This window comes from Puma concolor, chromosome C1, assembly GCF_028749965.1.
Source record: "Puma concolor isolate L17-30 chromosome C1, mPumCon1.1.hap2, whole genome shotgun sequence".
Classification (NCBI taxonomy): domain Eukaryota; kingdom Metazoa; phylum Chordata; class Mammalia; order Carnivora; family Felidae; genus Puma; species Puma concolor.
Genome location: NC_141674.1, coordinates 170,099,984 through 170,119,312, shown reverse-complemented (window position 1 = coordinate 170,119,312; position 19,329 = coordinate 170,099,984). Strand labels below are relative to the sequence as shown.

General features: G+C 37.4%; 1 protein-coding gene and 1 long non-coding RNA gene across 2 annotated transcripts in view; one reads left to right on the top strand and one right to left on the bottom strand.

Moving 5' to 3' along the window:
* Nucleotides 1–19,329, bottom strand: part of LOC147578572 (uncharacterized) — a 348,192-nt gene that overhangs the window by 311,330 nt on the left and 17,533 nt on the right. The window lies entirely within an intron of this gene.
* On the top strand, nucleotides 6,837–9,146 carry LOC147578573 (uncharacterized). Its single transcript, XR_015254310.1, has 2 exons — nucleotides 6,837–7,130; nucleotides 8,662–9,146. It is a non-coding gene; the product is annotated as an uncharacterized LOC147578573 (long non-coding RNA).

Sequence of the window (19,329 nt, the reverse complement as noted above, 5' to 3'; positions counted from 1 at the left end):
TAAAAGTATTTTGGTTGACCTCAAAGAGGTTTTCTACTAACTTCCAGGATTTCCTTTTGGTCATGAAAGAACATTGAGCCAATTTTTTTGAAAAAAAAAAATCATCTATAAGTTGTCCATTAGTTCTGAAATAAAGTTCTAATTATTCTCCGTAAAGACAGACTTACCCTTGTCTGTATCAAAGTTAGTGGCCATTTTCTGCTCACTCTCAGAGCCTGCGGTTTTTTCTTCTCTCAGATTTTACTGGCCAGAAAAGACTGTATCATATATAAATTTGAACATTTCCCTCTGCCTTCTTTACTCCAATACTCAATAAAACAACATCACCGCCACTAATCTGCAATGGACACTAGTGGCAGTGCTTTATGTGGTAAAATAACTGTTCATCATTAGTCAGTTCTTGGTTTTTTTAAAGCCAGTTCCCAACCACTGATGTATGTGGAGGCTGTCTGTGCCTGCACAAAACCAGAGGAATGATGCGGAGAGGGGAGGAGAGAGGAGGAGGAGACTTTGTCATGACCATTGAAATGGGTAATGAGAAAGATACAGAATTTTATATGTTTATCTCATGTAAGTGAGGGCTCTGCATAAATTGGTTTGTTTATAATGAAGAGAACTGTTAGTAACAGGATTCATACTCGCTCTTAATGCAACTACTTTTTTTTTTTTTTTTTTTTTTTTTTGCCATAGGATAGTTTACGATTCTTTTTGGGCAGTGAAAAAAAAAAAGTGTTTATTATCTTACACTCTTCTACCTTAATTTTACTACTCTGTACATTTATCCTTTCTAGCTCTTCACTATAGATACTGGCAACATAAATGATAAAAAGTAAAGACTGGATTGCCATATCAATTAAATTAGTGACCTCTAAATAAGTTACCCAGATCAAAATTTTGCCTCTAAAAAAGCTCCAGCGGTAATTGTTTTCACCTCTGTGGCCCCCAAGGAGCACAGTGTCCATTTTTCCTTGATTGTGGGTGAAGGCTGGGAGCAAAGCCTCATTACTTCCCCTACTACTCTTTTCCCCTCTCCCTGCCCTGCCCCCCATAAGTTTCTCTATCTACAGGGAAGGAAAAAATTATCATACAAAAAGGACAAGATTAGTTTTAGACTCTGCTCTTAATTTTCTGAAGATTTTCCATGAGGAGATTCTAGATTGCCCTAGAAAATAAGCATTCTCTCCGTTTCATGTATCATGTCCCTCAATTCCACCCTCTATAGAGATAGCAGGATAACCTCTCTAAGACATAAGGTGCAGGTTTGGGGGTGCCTGGGTGGCTCAGTCCATTGAACATCCAACTCTTGACTTCAGCTCAGGTCATTATTTCACGGTTGGTGGGTTCAAGCCCGCCCCCCCCCCCCCCACGCACCCACCCACCAGGCTCTACGCGGGCGGTGTGGAGCCTGCTTGGGATTCTCTCTCTGCCCCTCTCCCACTCACTCATTCTCTAAATAAATAAATAAATAAATAAATAAATAAATAAATAAATAAATAAATAAATACAAATTTAAAAATGTAAGTTGCAGGTTTAAAACTCTAAAATGACTTTCCCCTCCCCTTCCAGAATAAAGTCCCAGCATCTTCACATAGCTACCGCCTCCTGCACAGTGTCTACTCCAGGCCGACCCGTCCGGTCTTCCCATCTCAGAGATTTTGCATCCACAGCACAGCACTAACACAAGCAAGCAGTCTGCAGTCTGTCACTTCCAGGGCTTGGTTTATACCTCTCTCACCCTCCACTCTGCCTATTGCCCCCACAGTCGCACAATTCCATGTCACCTCCCCAGGAATCCTTCCCTGAAACTGTCATCCCCTCCCCTACCTCCTACACTGACTTTCCCTTGGATGTCATAATAACCTGCGCCCAACACCATCACTGCTTTTGCCCCGTTACGTTTTAATTATCTATGTACCTGTCTTCATCATTACACTGTTAGCTGGAGGGCAAAAACTTTGTCTTTTGTTTTTACATCTCAAGGTCCTAGCGGATGTTCCAGCACATAGCAACTGATATTTTGCAAATGAAAACATTAAGTGTATTCACAGTAAGCTCATGTGACCACCCAAATTAAGTTCTGACAAACTTCACTGATATGCATGTCTATGGACGCTGCTGCCTCAAATCTGGTCTTCCAGCCTTCTTTTTAACTGAGGACCTCTTTTAACTGTATAGGGTTTTTTGCGTTGTTTTTTTGTTTTTTGTTTTTTTCCATGTCTATAATCCTGCTTCTTTGAAGGTTTTTTTTTTTTTTTTTTTTTTTTTTTGGTACCTTATCAAACATTGTCTGGGTTTTTTCTTATTTTTTTCTTTCTACGTTCTCATACAGTATTTTGGTTACTTGGTAATGGAGTGAAGTGGTTGGCAAAAATTATACTACAACTTATGTGTTTTTTTTTTAATTATCCTTAACTAGTTGTACATGCTATGACATTTTGATAACAAACTATGATTTAACCAACTTAAATTATTTCAAAGTATGTGCATCTGCATACATTTTGACCATCTGTAGATTCAAAATTAATATCGGTCTATACAGTAGCTTTACTGATTATTGGTTTCAGATTATGCTAGTCCATGGGTGTTTCAAATTTCTGCATTCTTGAAGCTGAGGGTTTCGTCAACTTCCTTTCCTCCACCTCAAATTTTCATAACAAATTTTGCTGCAGTTAGGACATACCAACAAATATACCTATGGGCAGAACATTTTGATTGTTTATAATGCAGCAGAGTAAAAAGGTACTTGATTTTATGATTAAAGTAAAGCTAAAAATGACTTCTTGTGACAGTTTTTAGCGTCTAAAACTTTTCACCTCCCAAAGCGCAAAGTAAAGACTGTGCATATGTTATGCTACAAGACACAGAAAACATACAAATAAACCAGGAAAAACTTTGCCTTGTACATATAGAGTAAGTCTATTTACTCTACAAAGAAACTGACAACAGTGACTTAAAGAAACATGTCTTGTTGGTACACTAGCAATACGCAAGCATTAAAGTAAGACATAATGGATATCAAAATGTATTTCCAGTAAAACTTAAATGATTACATCGAGATGTTAATAGTATCTCTCTTTAAGTGGACGAAATATAGGCTTTTTTTCTTCTTCTCGATTTTCTGGATTTTCCATTTTTCCAAAATAAAGATCTGTTCAAATAGGAAAATTACTTCTGTTCCAAAAAAGAAATAAACAAAGACAGTATCTCTGTCTTTCTATAGCTCACATTTCTAACCATAATCTCTACTAATTTTCAGGTTTTAATGTATTTTCACATTTAAAATGTCATTTGATCCACTCAAGAAAAGAGAGTCCTACAAATGAGAAAAATTAGGCTCAAAAATTAAGGAAACTTTCTTAAGATTGCCCAGCTAGCTATTAAGTGGCAGAGGCACTTTTTAAACAAATTCTGATTCTAGCTTGAGTATTGACTATTTTGTTGAAAAAGGTAATCATAGACATGTGAAGAAGGTACAGGAGGGAGAGAGCCACAAACCTGGAGAACAGGAGGGGTTATCAGGAGGAAAACCAAGAGCTAACATTCACTCATTGTGGACCACATGCCCCACACTGAGTTAAAAGGGCGGCACAGAGAATGGCCTTTAATCTTCTATGAAGTACTTATTATTACCATCTCAGTTCTACAAAAAGGGAAACAGAAGTACAGAGAGGCCACGAAAGTTGGTCAGTCACGGAGACGTAAGTGGCAGGGCCAGGATTCAAACCCACACATTCTGATGCATTCTGGGTCAACACATTCTGACTCCAGGGCTGCTCCATGCTAGCTAGTGGCATAAGCATAGAATCACCAAAAGACCTAGTCAAGTTTCAGGTTTCCTTGAAAGACCAGAATGATTAGCAATGAATCAGTTTTCAATCAGTTCAGCAACCTATGATCTTTTAAAACTCATCATTTTAAAAAATATTAGTTTTTGTTGCTTTTTAACAGATGAAGGGAAAGCAAAAGATTAAACAGCAAAATGTAACTGTGATTTAACAATCTTTTTAAAACCATGACTGTAGGGCACCTGAATGGCTCAGTCAGTTAAGCATCCGCCTGTGGCCAAGATCACGATCTCATGGTTCCTGATCTGGAGCTCCGCTTGGGATAAAACATGAGCCCCGCTTCTCTCTCTCTCTCTCTTTCTGCCCCTCACTCACTTGTGCCCTCTCTCTCTCTCTCTCTCTCAAAAAAAAAAAAAAAAAACATGATTGTGGGAGAAAAAATGCTTTTATTGCATGAAAATACAAATCAACTGGTTGTATTAATCATGAAGCAGATTCAACAGCAGAATCAACACTAACAGAATAACCATCTGATTTTCAGGTTACAGCATCACTTCAACCTTCCCCGTTTACTTATAAAGCTAACATCCTGGCTTTGGTTTTCCTCTTGCTCAGAGCCCTAGCTGTCACCATTTTAAGTGGGAGAGCAAGGATATGTGTATATGTATGTGTCTGTGTGTATATTTGCGTGTGTATGTAACAAATACACATCGACAGAAAGAGAGAGACTTTTTAAGGGTCTTGCCTTCTCATACTAAACCCACCAATGGAGTATTTTACTTTGGACTTTACTAGACTTTGCTGAAAATAAATTTTCTGACCCTTGACGCCTCCTGAATCAAAAAAGAATTTTTTTTTTTAATCTTTGAGTTCTATAAAATTAGATTTGAATTTAACCACTTAGCCATTCCAGATTACAAGTCTGGTTTCCTCCTGGGTATAAACCCAATGAATATAAATCATTATCTATTGCAATCCCACTTGAACATGGTACACTTCATAAAACAAGCACAAGAAGAGTGCAGCTAGATTCTAACGCAAACGCTAAGTCTCAGGTTTATTTAATTTCCTTTAGACTTTCTACATGGAATTTAGTGAATCAATTATTAAATATTAGCGTCACTCCTGGCATTAGATAATCTACTAGCTTTCCTGACCTAAGTATTACCAATTCACTTCCTTTGTCTGCACTGATTTTCCAGAGAGAGAGACCCAAGATAAATTGCCTGGTAGATTTTAAACTCTTTACCTTTAGACATTTCCTTTGCTGTTTTTTTTTTTTTTTTTTTTAATCCTTGCAAATTTAGACACGACAGAAAACTGTTATTTGCCTCATAATGGCCTCTTCAGTGTGTTTCACAGTCTTTTGTAGAGAATAATGACATAATGATAGTGTTCTCAGACCTATATTTTCTACTTGATAAACTAGCAATTATATGATTAAAGCATTTTTAGAAACTCACATTAAGTATATGATACCCTAGAAACCAGTCCATCATGTAATTACACAGTCAGGAGAGAAATAATTTACATAACTAAAAACCATCTGAAAGAGTATTCAGGACCAATATGTGATTTTTCTAGCAGATTAAGTATTTCAAAAATATTAAATAATTTAATTATAATATACTTTTAATGTTAGGATTAAAAATTCTGAATTTTATAAACTGTATTTAAACTTTAAATTTTTGTACTTAATGAAAGGAAACTATGTGAAACTCTGCTGAAAACATGTGCTAATGTGCTGGGTACATTAGGACCAGTATAGAGAAACCTTATGATTTCTCTTCACAGAACACATACTTAGAACAGAGAAGGTTCTGTTCTAAGCAGGCTATGCCTAGGTATTCAAGCTCTATGATGAACATCAACTTTGCCCCGGACTTTTCTTAGATATAGCTTATAGGCAAATTTGATTAGATCTTTGTGATTTTTTTTTTTTTTTTGAACATCAGATTACTACACCTACATTGTGTTGAGTTGGAGGAGATATAAACATATTCGTACATATCATTTTCTTTAGAAAATAGGAAAGACACTTAATGGATGTCCAAGAGATTCAAACACCATATACCATAACCAAAGGATATAAACACCATCATTAAAACATCAAGATAATGTCTCTTTTCAGTTTTTTGCTCAGCTTCTGGAAGAACCAGTTACTTTGCTTTTCCCAAATTCACTGAGGAAAAATATAAAAAATTATAGAAGTATATCCTGAGGTCTAGCCCTTCAAAGGGATAATTTCATACACATAATCACAGCAGTGAGAACTACCTCAAAAAGTAAGCATGCGTTAAGTAAAAATAAGGGTGCCAAACTTCTGTGTATTAAGACACTGTGTGTTTAAGAAAAACAATGTATATTTATATATTTGCATGGGGTTATAAGCATAAAAAATTATTTCTGTGAATGTACACAAGAAACTTATACCTGGGTTACCTTGTTCATATCCATGGCGGGGAAGGATGTGTGTGAATTAAGCATGTAGGCAGGAAACCAAGCATGACTTTTCCTGTGTATTGTATACTTCATGATTTTCGAATCATCTGAATGCATTATGTACTCGAAAAATATGTCAATCTTAAAAAAAAAAAAAGAAAAGAAAAAGGAAAAGAATGCAAGGGGTCTTGATCTGTGTGTGGAGATAAGAAATATAGACCAAGTGTGTTCTTAACTATGATACCAAATGAGTTTTAAGAGCAAAAAACAGCAAAATTAGATGCCTCTTGTTACTAGTTTATTCCACCACCACTACCAGCCCTCAATGAGGTTGGCTTTTACGTTTTCTAACTCAAAAAGAGTTATGTTAACATTTTGTGTTAATAATGATAGCAATAGAATCAAACCACCACAAGGCATTTGGGTATCCATATCTGATGATCAGCAAAATCGTAAATACCCTTGACAGTTTCTGAGAGATATGATGAGGAAATCAGCCATGGCCAACAACTAATTGCCACCATTGTATATAAAGCTTACCTTGACCCTCAGTAATGTAATCGGGATATCCATTCTCAAAGCCTCTGCTATCTAAAGCACTACAAAGGGGTGGAGATAAAAACAAAGATAGCGAGGAAGTACATAAATACCATCACAACATCGCTGATCTGACCAAACTTATGTGCTGTTATCTGTTTTTTCCAGATCTACACTTCCTGAAACATTCGCTTTACAACTGAGTAACCATCCCCTCTGATATTAGGAAACAAGAAAAAAAGAATTGTTAATTTGTCAGTCCTGTGTAAAGAATAATAATGATGGAGATACCATCTGACATTGACATAAAGCTTCACAGAACTATTGCTTACAGAACCTCATGGCCCCATCATCTCTGGGAATTAGGTAGGCTTGGCATCATTAACTGTACTTCGGGCGGGGGGGGGGGGGGGGGGGGGGAGGGGGGAGGGGGGGAGGGGAGAGCCTATTTCAAGGCTAACAAGTGGCAGGCCTAGGACCCATCCCAGGTCTTCTGAGCTCATGTTCACTGCCATTATATGCTGTGTGTCTTCTCAGCATCTGGGTTTTCTCCTTCCCCAAAGAGCAAAGGCTTGCCACAGTTGTGGACAGTTTGATAAGTTTGATACATAATAAAGTTTACCGCTCCATTGAGGAAGGAGGCCAACAACATGCTGTTGTCTAGGTCTCTAGTGAAATTTGTTTATAAAGATCAAAACTGTTAAAAAGGAACTGCAGTATTTTGCAAAATGAAACAAACATCGATTGCAACATTTGAGCTTTCAACTGGGACTTAAGAACATCGTGTCCTGTAATTTTGATTTTAGATAACCAATTGTAACTACTGATACAACTCCTGGCTGACCTTGTCAGTTTACATCTAGGGATGCATGAATGGAAAAAATATTGAATTGTTTCTTTATTCTATTTCTGCCTGCTCGTAAAAATCCCATCTTCCTAGCCACAATGGGAGGCAATGTGGTAGCATAGCAATATAATACACTACAGAAATGAATCAAAACTTGATGGGAAATCTAAATCACATTATACTTTGGGCTATTCAAATAAGAAAAAAACAACCTTGAAGAAGTCTGTTCTGAGTTTATTTGCACTGCCCTTTGGTATATGCTGGTAGAATTTCATTGCACCCTCTAAGGTCTTCAATGTAAACCTTTAGAGGTCTTGAGTTCAGGCAGGCTACGCTGTTGTCACTAATTTCTTGTGCTAATGTTATAATGAAGAAATTTTTAATCTTTTGGTATAAACAGAGCAAGATAAAAAAGAAAGCTTTTCAAAACTAGACTTTCAGAAAATTAAAGACAATAATTATGACATTAAAAAATGTCACCATTTGTGCCTTGATAATATGACCTATCACAAAAATGCCATTTTAATTGTTTTACCATATATTTAAACATTTTGTGTTGTTTTTCCCAGTAGGGCCAAGCTTAGTTTAAGACCATTTTTAAAAATTTTTTTAATGTTTATTAATTTTGAGAGAGAGAAAGCACCAGTGGGAGAGGGTCAGAGAGAGAGGGAGACACAGAATCCGAAGCAGACCCCAGGCTCTGAGCTGTCAGCACAGAGCCCAACACAGGACTCGAACTCACTAACTGTGAGATCATGACCTGAGCTGAAGTCGGTTGCTCAACTGACTGAGCCACCCAGATGCCCCGAGACCATTTTTTTTTTACTAGAAATCATGATACTACTGAGCTCTAAGGAAAACACTATCCATCACACTTCTGTTGCAGTCATAAAATAATTACTAACGCTCACATATAAAGTATATATAACGTAAATATGTGTATGTGTATAACTTGACAGGTAAACTTTTTAAATAAAAAATAAAACACTTTAGTTTTTCTCTTTTCCATAAAACAAATCACGTCTAATGAATTTCACTTAAATTTTACAGATAGATGAAACAAAAGAGAACACAACGCAGCAAAGAATTTCAGTGTATGTTGAACAGCACTCAGGTCCTGTTGATAAAGACACCTATCACAGGAGCAGATAATCCTGGGATTTGGGGGCAGGTACGTGAAAGGCTCTATGATAATGCTGCCGGTGGGTGCTCTTGGGGTCAGAAGATGTGGAGGCCAGCCCTGACCTCTCCTGACCTAGCCATCCACTCTACGCTTGACAGCCGAATTCTCACCGTCACATCTTTACAATGGAGATCACCATTCCTGTTTTAGGTGGTATTTGGGGAAAATTAAATTCAGCATCTAAATGAAAATACCTAATATACTGTAAAATGCCACATAAATGTAAGATAGCACTATGACTAATAATACCTGAATTTTAATGCGAAAGACCATGCTAAGATTGTAGCGTACAAATTCAAATACAAAACGTTGTAAAAGTGAGTAGCAAGAATAAAATAGGCTATCATTTTAATTTTTATTTCATATGTTTTTAAAAATATAATACAGATGCTATTTATACTGGGGGAGCAGCAAAACATCTGTACCTATTCTTAAAGATTTGTTTACATCTCCTACTCCTGCTTCTCAGGCAAAACACAAAATGTTCATCTCCTACTTGCTAGACGGAACACATAGATGTTAATAGCGTTATTTTTTTTAATGTTTATTTATTTTTGAGAGAGCAAGAGAGAGAGCACAAGCAGGGGAAGGGCAGAGAGAGAGGGAGAGAGAGAGAAGGAGGGAGGGAGAGAGGGAGACACAGAATCTGAAGCAGGCTACAGGCTCTCAGGTGTCAGCACAGAGCCCAAAGCGGGGCTCAAACTCACAAACCATGAGATCATGACCTGAGCCACCGTCATAGGCTTAACCGACTGAGCCACCCAGATGCCGCAATAATGTTACATTTAATAAGGCAGTATGGGAGCTGGGGTCTTGAATCCTACAAACCTCCCAAAGTCCGCTAATTTTGTGAGCATGGGTACATAATGTGTTTCTGTTTCTTCAGTTACAAAAAGCAGTTAACAGTCGTACCAAGACCTCAGAAGACTTAGGGATATAAATGAGTGATCAAAGGTTTAGAGCTTAGCACATTGTCTGTCACATAGTAAGAACTAAAACATGTCTGCTGTTTCAATATGATTATATATTTCCTCATATGGGCATTTCAGACATGCCGACCACTTTCCAAATTCTATTTATAAACACCAAGGAGATAGGAATGCAACCCAGATTCACTTTCTTTCATGAGTTGGGGCACTTGCCCTATAAAGTCCATTCAGATGAAATCTAAGTGATCTTGCTTTCAAGTGTAGCTAGTGAACTTGATAACCAAGATCAACTCACCAAAAAAAGTTCTAATACACTCTAATAGCTTAACAACTGTATTTTCTAATCTTTAAATTTTTTTTTTAACGTTTATTTATTTTTGAGACAGAGACAAAGCATGAACAGGGGAGGGGCAGAGGGAGAGGGAGACACAGAATCTGAAACAGGCTCCAGGCTCTGAGCTGTCAGCACAGAGCCCGACGCAGGGCTCAAACTCACGGAGTGTGAGATCATGACCTGAGCTGAAGTCGGACGCTTAACCGACCGAGCCACCCAGGCACCCCTATATTTTCTAATCTTAAATGATTACAATAGACTTAGTAAAGTTTTTTTTTTTCAAATTCTTGCCTTGTAGTTTTTATTTCTTCATTTATTTTTTTTAATGTTTATTTTTGAGAGCAAGAGAGACAGAGCATGAGCGGGGGAGGGGCAGAGAGAGAGGGAGACACAGAATCTGAAGCAGGCTCCAGGCTCTGAGCTGTCAGCAGAGAGCCTGATATAGGGCTCAAACCCACGAGATCATGACCTGAGCCGAAGTCGAACACTCAACTGACTGAGCCACCCAGGTGCCCCCTCTTCACTTATTAAAAAAAAAAAAAAAAAAAAAGGTATTTATGGAGCCCCCTATGACATTCTAGGTATTGTATTTGGTGGTGGGATACAAAGTCAAGCAAAAATACCTCTGCTTTCCTATTTTAAGAAAGATTGACATGGGGCCCCTGGATGGCTCAGTCAGTTGTGCGTCTGACTTTTGATTTTAGCTCAGGTCGTGATCTCACAGTTCCATGAGTCTGAACCCCACAACAGGCCCTGTGCCCTGGCCAGTGTAGAGCCTCCTTGGGATTCTCTCTCTCTCCCAATCTCTCTGCCCCTCCCTTGCTCGTGCTCTCACGCTCTCAAAATAAACATTTTTTTTAAAAAAAAAAGATGGATATTAATCACAATCACTCCACAAAATGAATATAAAATTACAACTGTAAAAACTACTATACAGGAGGAAAATCTAGCCCTAATGGGAGTAGATCATTAAAAGTAAATGAACAAATTATGTCAATGGGGAAAGCTTCCCTGAGGAAGTGAAAATTGAGTTAATATCTGAAGAAAGAGTGGACTTAACAGGATAAGAAGTGTAGAAGTGTAAGCTACTGTGTTACAAGATTTACGATCTGGGTACCGGTAGGAAGGAACTTGGCCCCTTTCAGGCAAAAGGGAAGGCCAGTGAGACTGAACCTCAGAGAAGCAGCAGCCAGGAGGGCATCGATGAGGCTGGTGGACTGAGCCACACCCTGAAAGCATGGGTAAGACTGTTTTCTTATCCTACCGGCAAAGGAAAACCACTGAAGCATGTTAAGCCTGGGTACGTGAGTGGTTTTGAGAAGAGGAAGAGGTTGACAGGATCCAATATGAATTATGTGTATAATCAGTTTAGCGGGGGTCAGAGTGGTTGTGGAGAAAACAGTTAGGTGACTGCTGCTGGCGTTCAAGAAAGAGAATGTGAAAGCTTAGATTAGGGCAGTTGGGCTGGATGTGCTTATAAGTGATAGAGCAAGAGCTTTGTTTTCCATAATGCATGTATTCTTCTCTTTGATTGCACAGGCCTGTTTTTCATGTAAAGACATTTTTCTCTTGAAACGTTCTCTTGAAAGGCTAATGGTGGGTATGCCATTTAGAAATGCCAATTTCTAAATAATCAGAACCACCTCCCTTTGGTGAAAGCCTTGTCCTGTATTTCGGTAAAACATGGACTGAGAATGAACCAAAAGAAATAAGGTCCATTGAAATACTCTTTTTAGTGTGAAAATGCCACTGATTAGCAATCACTTAGGAAAAATTAGATCAAAGAGCAGCAATATCTTTGAAATGAAGCCGAAAGACAGACAAACACATCCCGGAAAGGAAAAGAGTCAGAGGAAACAGATTCTACTAACAGTAGTAATTCTAAAATAACCAATGGCATCATCTTTAGAATCTCCCCCAAAGACTAGCTGCTGCCTTAGCAAAAGTACCTCCCATATTTTGGCCACTATTCAACCATACCTAATACATAAAAGTGACACACAATAGTCAAGACACCTTATAGTACCACACACCAACTGAATGCAGAAATACACACACATACACACACACAGCACTGAAATGAAGCCCACGCATATCAAAGGATTAAGCAGAAAAGCAAAAAGGATAGCACAAAACATACCTTCATTTTGCAAACCAGACACACAGAAGCATCCATTACAATTGCCTCTAAGACAAATTGTATCTCTCAACTGAGAGGGAGAAAAAAAAAAAAATGAAATCGTTGGCAGCCTAGTTCTCCCTGAGTAGAAGTGAGACATTAATTTAGATCATTGTGCACATTGAAAAGTTATTGCACTGCAGGGATTTCCAATTACATAATGCAGACTCGGAACTCTGTTTGGGTGTCACTTGGCTGCCAGCATCCATGGGTGAGCTGTGTAACACTCCTCTGTCATGTAGCTCATGTGAGAAAAGAATTCTGCAGTTCCAAGAAATGGCACTCATCTTGGAGACCTTCCCAGTTACACAAAAGAACATAATTTCCACATTATCCCCAGGCATACTGTCTAGGATGATAACTCTATGAAAGCTTTATGTGTAAATTATACACACAGTTCTACTAACGAAAGGCATGCAGACTGCCTTTTGGTGGTGGCAGGGCCGAGATGCAAAACCAATTTGTTTTTCAATTTTTTAAAAATGACACCTGAGCTCTCTAATAATCAAGCGAGACCGTGAGGGTTAGGTGGTAGATAGGGTAATTGCACCATGGTTATGTAACAGATCAGAACTAGAGCTGACAAGCAATGTTGAAAGTGCAGACCTAACAACCACCTCGGAGCTGGCTTATTTCAGTACTTCAGATTTAAGTCCTTCAAACTTTTAATTTCATACTAATCTCAATTTTTCATCAGGAACTGCACTCTTGCATTCTGGTTTAATTTTTCTGAAAAAAATGGAATGAAAGCACACTTACGAAAAAAAGAGGCCGGAAGTTAAAAAAAATTAAAAGATGGATATTTTCATATTTATTGTCTATTTGGTGACAAAATTCCACATGTAGTACACAGTGTGTGCCAGACATGAGATAAACCGGAAGACGAGACCGTGTTCTTTTCCTCTAGCACCTCACACCTCCCTTTCTAAGAAGTCCAAAATATGAGCTTCTGTGTACTGCTTATCAGTACCATTTGGAGGACTTACTTTCTTTTACTAAATTCAATCATTTTAAACCAAATGAAGAACAGAGATTAGAAAAGTGAGGCAGGCTTAAGAACACTGAGCATTTGTTGAGAATTTTCTATATATATGTAAGCTTTGCACATATTTAAACCTACTGACGGTCTTGCCATTAGATCATTATGTTCGTCATTTTAAAGATGGGGACACTGAAGTTTACACGAGTTAGAACACAAGATCCCAGATCTAAGAAGTGTAGTGTGAATTCCAACCAACGTGATCTGATTCCACAGTGCTCTTTTAAGTAGGTGACACACAATGTTACATTAGTTTCAGGTGTGCAACATAGTGATTCGGCAAGTTTGTATGTAATGTGGTGTTCACAAGTGTAGCTACCATCTGTCATCATACAACACTATTACAATACCCCTGGCAGTTCTCAAGTTTTGTTTGTTTAAGTTCATTGCTTGATTTGGGAACTTTTTTCCCATCCATTCTCCCTCTTATCTTATCTAGAAGAACTTATGGAGGAAATTAACCAAGCGTTTTTCTGGGTTATTTCATTATTGTTGAATATATAACCATGCTGCTCTCTCAAACTATTCTTCTCTTGCTTTCAGGCTAAAATTAATTTACTCAGCACCTGTCATCTGCCAAGCACTGGGTTATATGCTTTATGAGCAAAGATATGGTCCTTGCCCTATACTTACAGGAAAATCAGAATTAAGGTAATAAATAAAGATCCAGTAAGTGATTATGGTAAAAAGAGTGCAGGGTGCTAAGGAAGCAATGGCCAGCAGGGGGCTCAGGTGAGGCTACCTGTAAGAACTGGCATTGGAACTGTTGCCTGAAGCTTGAGGAGTACCTGGACCAGGTTCAATCTTTATGTCTCCCACCTTGACCTATCTCCCAGAATGTGGCTTTTCTCCATACTGCTCAACTAAATTCGCATTCTCATTGGCCTCCAACCATCACCTAATTTTCCAACAGAAACTAAACAGCTAAACTCTCCTGAACTCTTCTCCCTTTTTTATTTTTTTATTATTTATTTTTATTTTATATCTAGCATTTGCCTTTATTTTTAGTCTTTCATTAAACATAATTATTTTTTAATATCATTTCTTTTAATTTTTTTTAATTTACATCAAAATTGGTTAGCATATAGGGCAACAATGATTTCAGGAGTAGATTCCTTAGTGCCCCTTATCCATTTAACCCAACCTCACTCCCACAACCCCTCCAGTAACCCTCAATTTGTTCTCCATATTTAAGAGTCTCTTATGTTTTGTCCCCCTCCCTGTTTTTATATTATTTTTGCTTCCCTTCCCTTATGTTCATCTGTTCTGTGTCTTAAAGTCCTCATATGAGTGAAGTCATATGATATTTGTCTTTCTCTGACTAATTTCGCTTAGCATAATACCCTCCAGTTCCATCCACATAGTTGCAAATGGCAAGATTTCATTCTTTTTGATTTCCAAGTAATACTCCATTATATATATGTACATCTTTTTTATCCATTCACCCATCAATGGACATTTGGGCTCTTTCCATACTTTGGCTATTGTTGATAGTGCTGCTGTAAACATTGGGGTGCATGTGCCCCTTTGAAACAGCATACCTGTATCCCTTGGATAAATACCTAGTAGTGCAATTGCTGGGTTATAGGGTAGTTTTATTTCTAATTTTTTGAGGAACCTCCATACTGTTTTCCAGAGTGGCTGCACCAGCTTGCATTCCCACCAGCGATGCAAAAGAGATACTCTTTCTCCGCATCCTCACCAATATCTGCTGCTGCCTGAGTTAAGTTAGCCATTCTGACAGGTGTGAGGTGGCATCTCATTGTGGTTTTGATTTGTATTTCCCTGATGATGAGTGATGTGGAGCATTTTTTCATGTGTCGGTTGGCCATCTGGATGTCTTCTTGGGAGAAGTGTCTATTCATGTCTTTTGCCCATTTCTTCACTGGATGATTTGTTTTTTGGGTGTTGAGTTTGATAAGTTCTTTATATATTTGGGATACTAACCTTTATCTGATATGTCATTTGCAAATATCTTCTCCCATTCTGTTGGTTGCCTTTTAGTTTTGCTGATTGTTTCCTTCTCTGTGCAGAAGCTTTTTATTTTGATGAGGTCCCAGTAGTTCATCTTTGCTTTGGTTTCCCTTGCCTCTGGAGACATGTTGAGTAAGAAGTTGCTGCGGGCAAGATCAAAGAGGTTTTTGCCTGCTTTCTCCTCGAGGATTTTGATGGCTTCCTGTCTTACATTGAGGTCTTTCATCCATTTTGAGTTCATTTTTGTGTATGGTGTAAGAAAGTGGTCCAGGTTCATTCTTCTGCATGTCGCTGTCCAGTTTTCCCAGCACCACTTGCTGAAGAGATGGTCTTTATTCCATTGGATATTCCTTCCTGCTTTGTCAGGATTAGATTAGTTGTCAAGATTAGTTGGCTATATGTTTGTGGGTCCATTTCTGAGTTCTCTATTCTGTTCCATTGATCTGAGTGTATGTTTTTGTGCCATCTTCTCCCTTTTTTAAATACCTGATTTAAACTGTTTCCTCACCTTTTTTTGTTGATTTTCCATTGCATATATGATATTCTTATATATTTATATATAAAACATGTAATGTGGTATATTAAATTATGTACTATATATGATATTAATAAAAAATTGTAAATTCAGTTAAAATATTTAAAATTGTATCCCTATCTTAAAAAATATTCTGTTATAGGAATCATTTTTGTATTATATGTGGAATTAACATATGCTAAGATTCTTTTGAAAAGCAAATAGATTACCTATGCTTGGAAATAACAATAAAAAATTACAAAGAATAATAAATACGTATTCATACCCAAAATGCCATTGATCCCCAGATCTTCCTTTTGATTTATCAAGGGACAGAGATATTAGTTTTTTGGATTGGAGCCAGAAGAGTGGCACTTTTTTCACAATTTCTAAAATTGAGAGAAATGTTACTGTCTCTTCAGATAATAGACTTCATGTAGAAACACCTATGGCTTTCCAACAGCCCTACCATTCAAAAGTATCAGAAACATGAGTGAAACTCTATACTGAATGGGATAAATCAACAACATCTTTATTTTGTCACAAAGATGAAAACCCAAGTATTTCACGAAGTTAGTTGAAAACAGACTTTGAAGCTGGGAATGAATAAATGTATCTGTAGGAGATTACATTTACTGAATTTACTATGGAAAATGTAATCATATGATTGACATGAGTTAAAATTGCATCAGCTTCCTAAATTTGTCATCTTTGTAGAGTAAAAGAGAACACTCAGAATTAAGAATGTTAACAGTTCATTAAAATGTCATGGATAGGTCTATTTTTAGCACTTCGAGGAACCCCCATACTGTTCTCTAGAGTGACTGCACCAGTTTGCATTCCTGCCAGCAATGCAAGAGGATTCCCCTTTCTCTGCAGCCTCGCCAACACCTGTGGTGTTTCTTGTGTTGTTAATTTTAGCCAATCTGACAGATGTGAGGTACTATCTTATCATGGTTTTGATTCGTATTTCCCTGATGATGAGTGATGTTGGACATCTTTTCATGCATCTGTCAGCTGTCCATTGACTGATGAATGGATAAAGAAGATGTAAGATGTATGTGTGTGTCTGTACACACACACACACACACACACACACACACACACACACACACAATGGAATATCACTCAGCCAACAAAAAGAATGAAATCCTGCCATTTGCAATAATGTGGGTGGAGCTAAAATATATTACAGTAAGCAAAATAAGTCTATCAGAGAAAGAGAAATATCATATGATTTCATGCATATGTAGAATTTAAGAAAAAAACAGATGAACAGGATGAAAGGGAGGAGAGAAGAAAGAGAAACAAACCATGAAATACTCTTAACATTAGAGAACTGAGGGTTCATGGAGGAAAGTGGGTGGGAGATGGGTGATGTGTATTAAGGTGGGCACTTGTGATGTGCACCGGGTATTACAGGTAAGTGATGAATCACTGACTTCTACTTCTGAAATCAATACTGCACGTATATTAGTTAATTTTAATTTAAATTTTTTAAAAAGATCATGAAATATATTCTATATATGAATAAATTTTGTCTTTCTCTCCTTGCCTCCTTCTCTCCTAGTAAGGTAGGAGTTGATGAGGGAGTGATAAAACTGTAATGGCCCAGCATGACATATGGTACTGTGGTGTTAGAGCCCAAAAGGGATTAGGAAGTTGATTAGAAAGAGGGAGAGATGGTGGGCAGAAGCCTGGAGCATAGTTGGAACCTGAGCAGGATAAGGAAAGTTCCTATTTAGGAAGCAGTGGTACTGAGGCATGGAGGTGGGAAGTTTTACATACAGGGGAGGTCATATTAGTATGAACCTATACTCACTATACATATGATTTCTTTATGGAAAGGGAGAACACTGAAATGAACTTCATGGTATTGGATCAGAATTGTAGTATCAGTGTAAATTCAAGGTTTTCATTACTCATTAACAGATATAAAAATACAAAGTAAGTGTAAATTTATGTATGCATATACTCCCTAACACTGTCTACCAGGAGAACCTGGGAGCACTGACATTCCAGCAACAATAAACACATCTAACACCCAGATGATGGTTTCTAAATACCATCCTTTAAAAAAAGAAACAGAGACACTTGGAGAAAAAACCAGGGCAGAAAAAGTACAGCCATGTGCCTTCTTGTGCCAGAAAGTAAGAAACTCCTCAGTGAATTAAGGAACATGCTAAAAATACACAGAAGCCAGAATAAACTCCCACTGGCAAATCTGGGACAAAATAAGCATCAAAATAAGTAATGATATTAGCAAATGATACGTCATTGGATAAAACACGAATCCATGAATTCATACTAATAAAAATAAATAAGTGATTAAATGGGGAGAATAGAAGGATTTTTCTTACAGTAGACTACAATTAATAAATGCAGAATGAATGATAGAATTCAAAAATCACCATTTGTCAACCATCACAATAATTCAGTCAAGAAACATGAATAAATGTTAAAACAAGGGGAGTGAAAGTTTGATAAGAAATGAGATATTTGCATGGTTTCAAATTATCTCCATACAAATAGTGATTAAATTATGAAGGGAAATGAGTAACTTTACAACGGAGAAACCTAACAAACATAACCTTAACCAACAGATCAAAGTTCCATCACCAGTACTGAGATAAATAAAGTGAAGCAGCGGGCTATGTAATATCCTGGAACAGGGTACAAAAAACATAACATCCCTTCTGTAATATTCACACCACAATTGCAAAATCTAAATCTAATATTGAGGAAACTGGAAACATACTTAAACTGAAGAACAGTCTACAAAATAGCTGACCAGTGTCTGGGTTACAAAAGCAAGGAAACACTAAGGAACTGTGCCAGACAGAAACTTTAAGAATCACAGCATTGCAATGTCACATTATCCTAAACTGGATCCTTTTGAGACAATGGGTGAAACTTCAATAGGTTCTGTGGATTAAATGGTAGTAATGTATCAGTGTTAATTTCTTGACTTTGATGGTGGTACTGTGGCAATGCGGAAGAATATCCTTGTTAATCGGCATTATACACTAAACTATTTGGGGGTGATGTGACAACTTGGTATCACCTTACTCTCAGAAAATTTCTTTGTATTGGACTTGTCACTTCTCAGTAAAACTGATGTTATTTCAAAATAAACTTATATACACATTTGTGTCTGTGTGTGTGTGTGTGCGCGCGCGCATGCACATTACACACACAGGAAATACGTGAAAGTCAATTTTCAACCAGTCTTTTTCTCTCTCACAAATTTTTTCACTTAACATGTGTAAAATGTGTAACTTTCTCTCTATAGTAGAAAACCAGCATTAATTTTTGTCATTTGCTAAGGATGTTTTCAGTTCTGAAGGAAAGCTTTATCCACAAAAGAATCCCATACAAGTAACACTAATGTAGAAATATACGGATATTCTTACTCTTTTATCTAGCATCTACTTTTCTATATGGCACAAATGGGTATTTCTTCCATTTGAGCAGAGAAGGACAGCTGCTGAAAACTGAGGGGAAGCTCCACAGTGCGAGAAAAAGAGGAATTTTCCTAAAGACAAAACTGCTAATTGGCTCTGGAG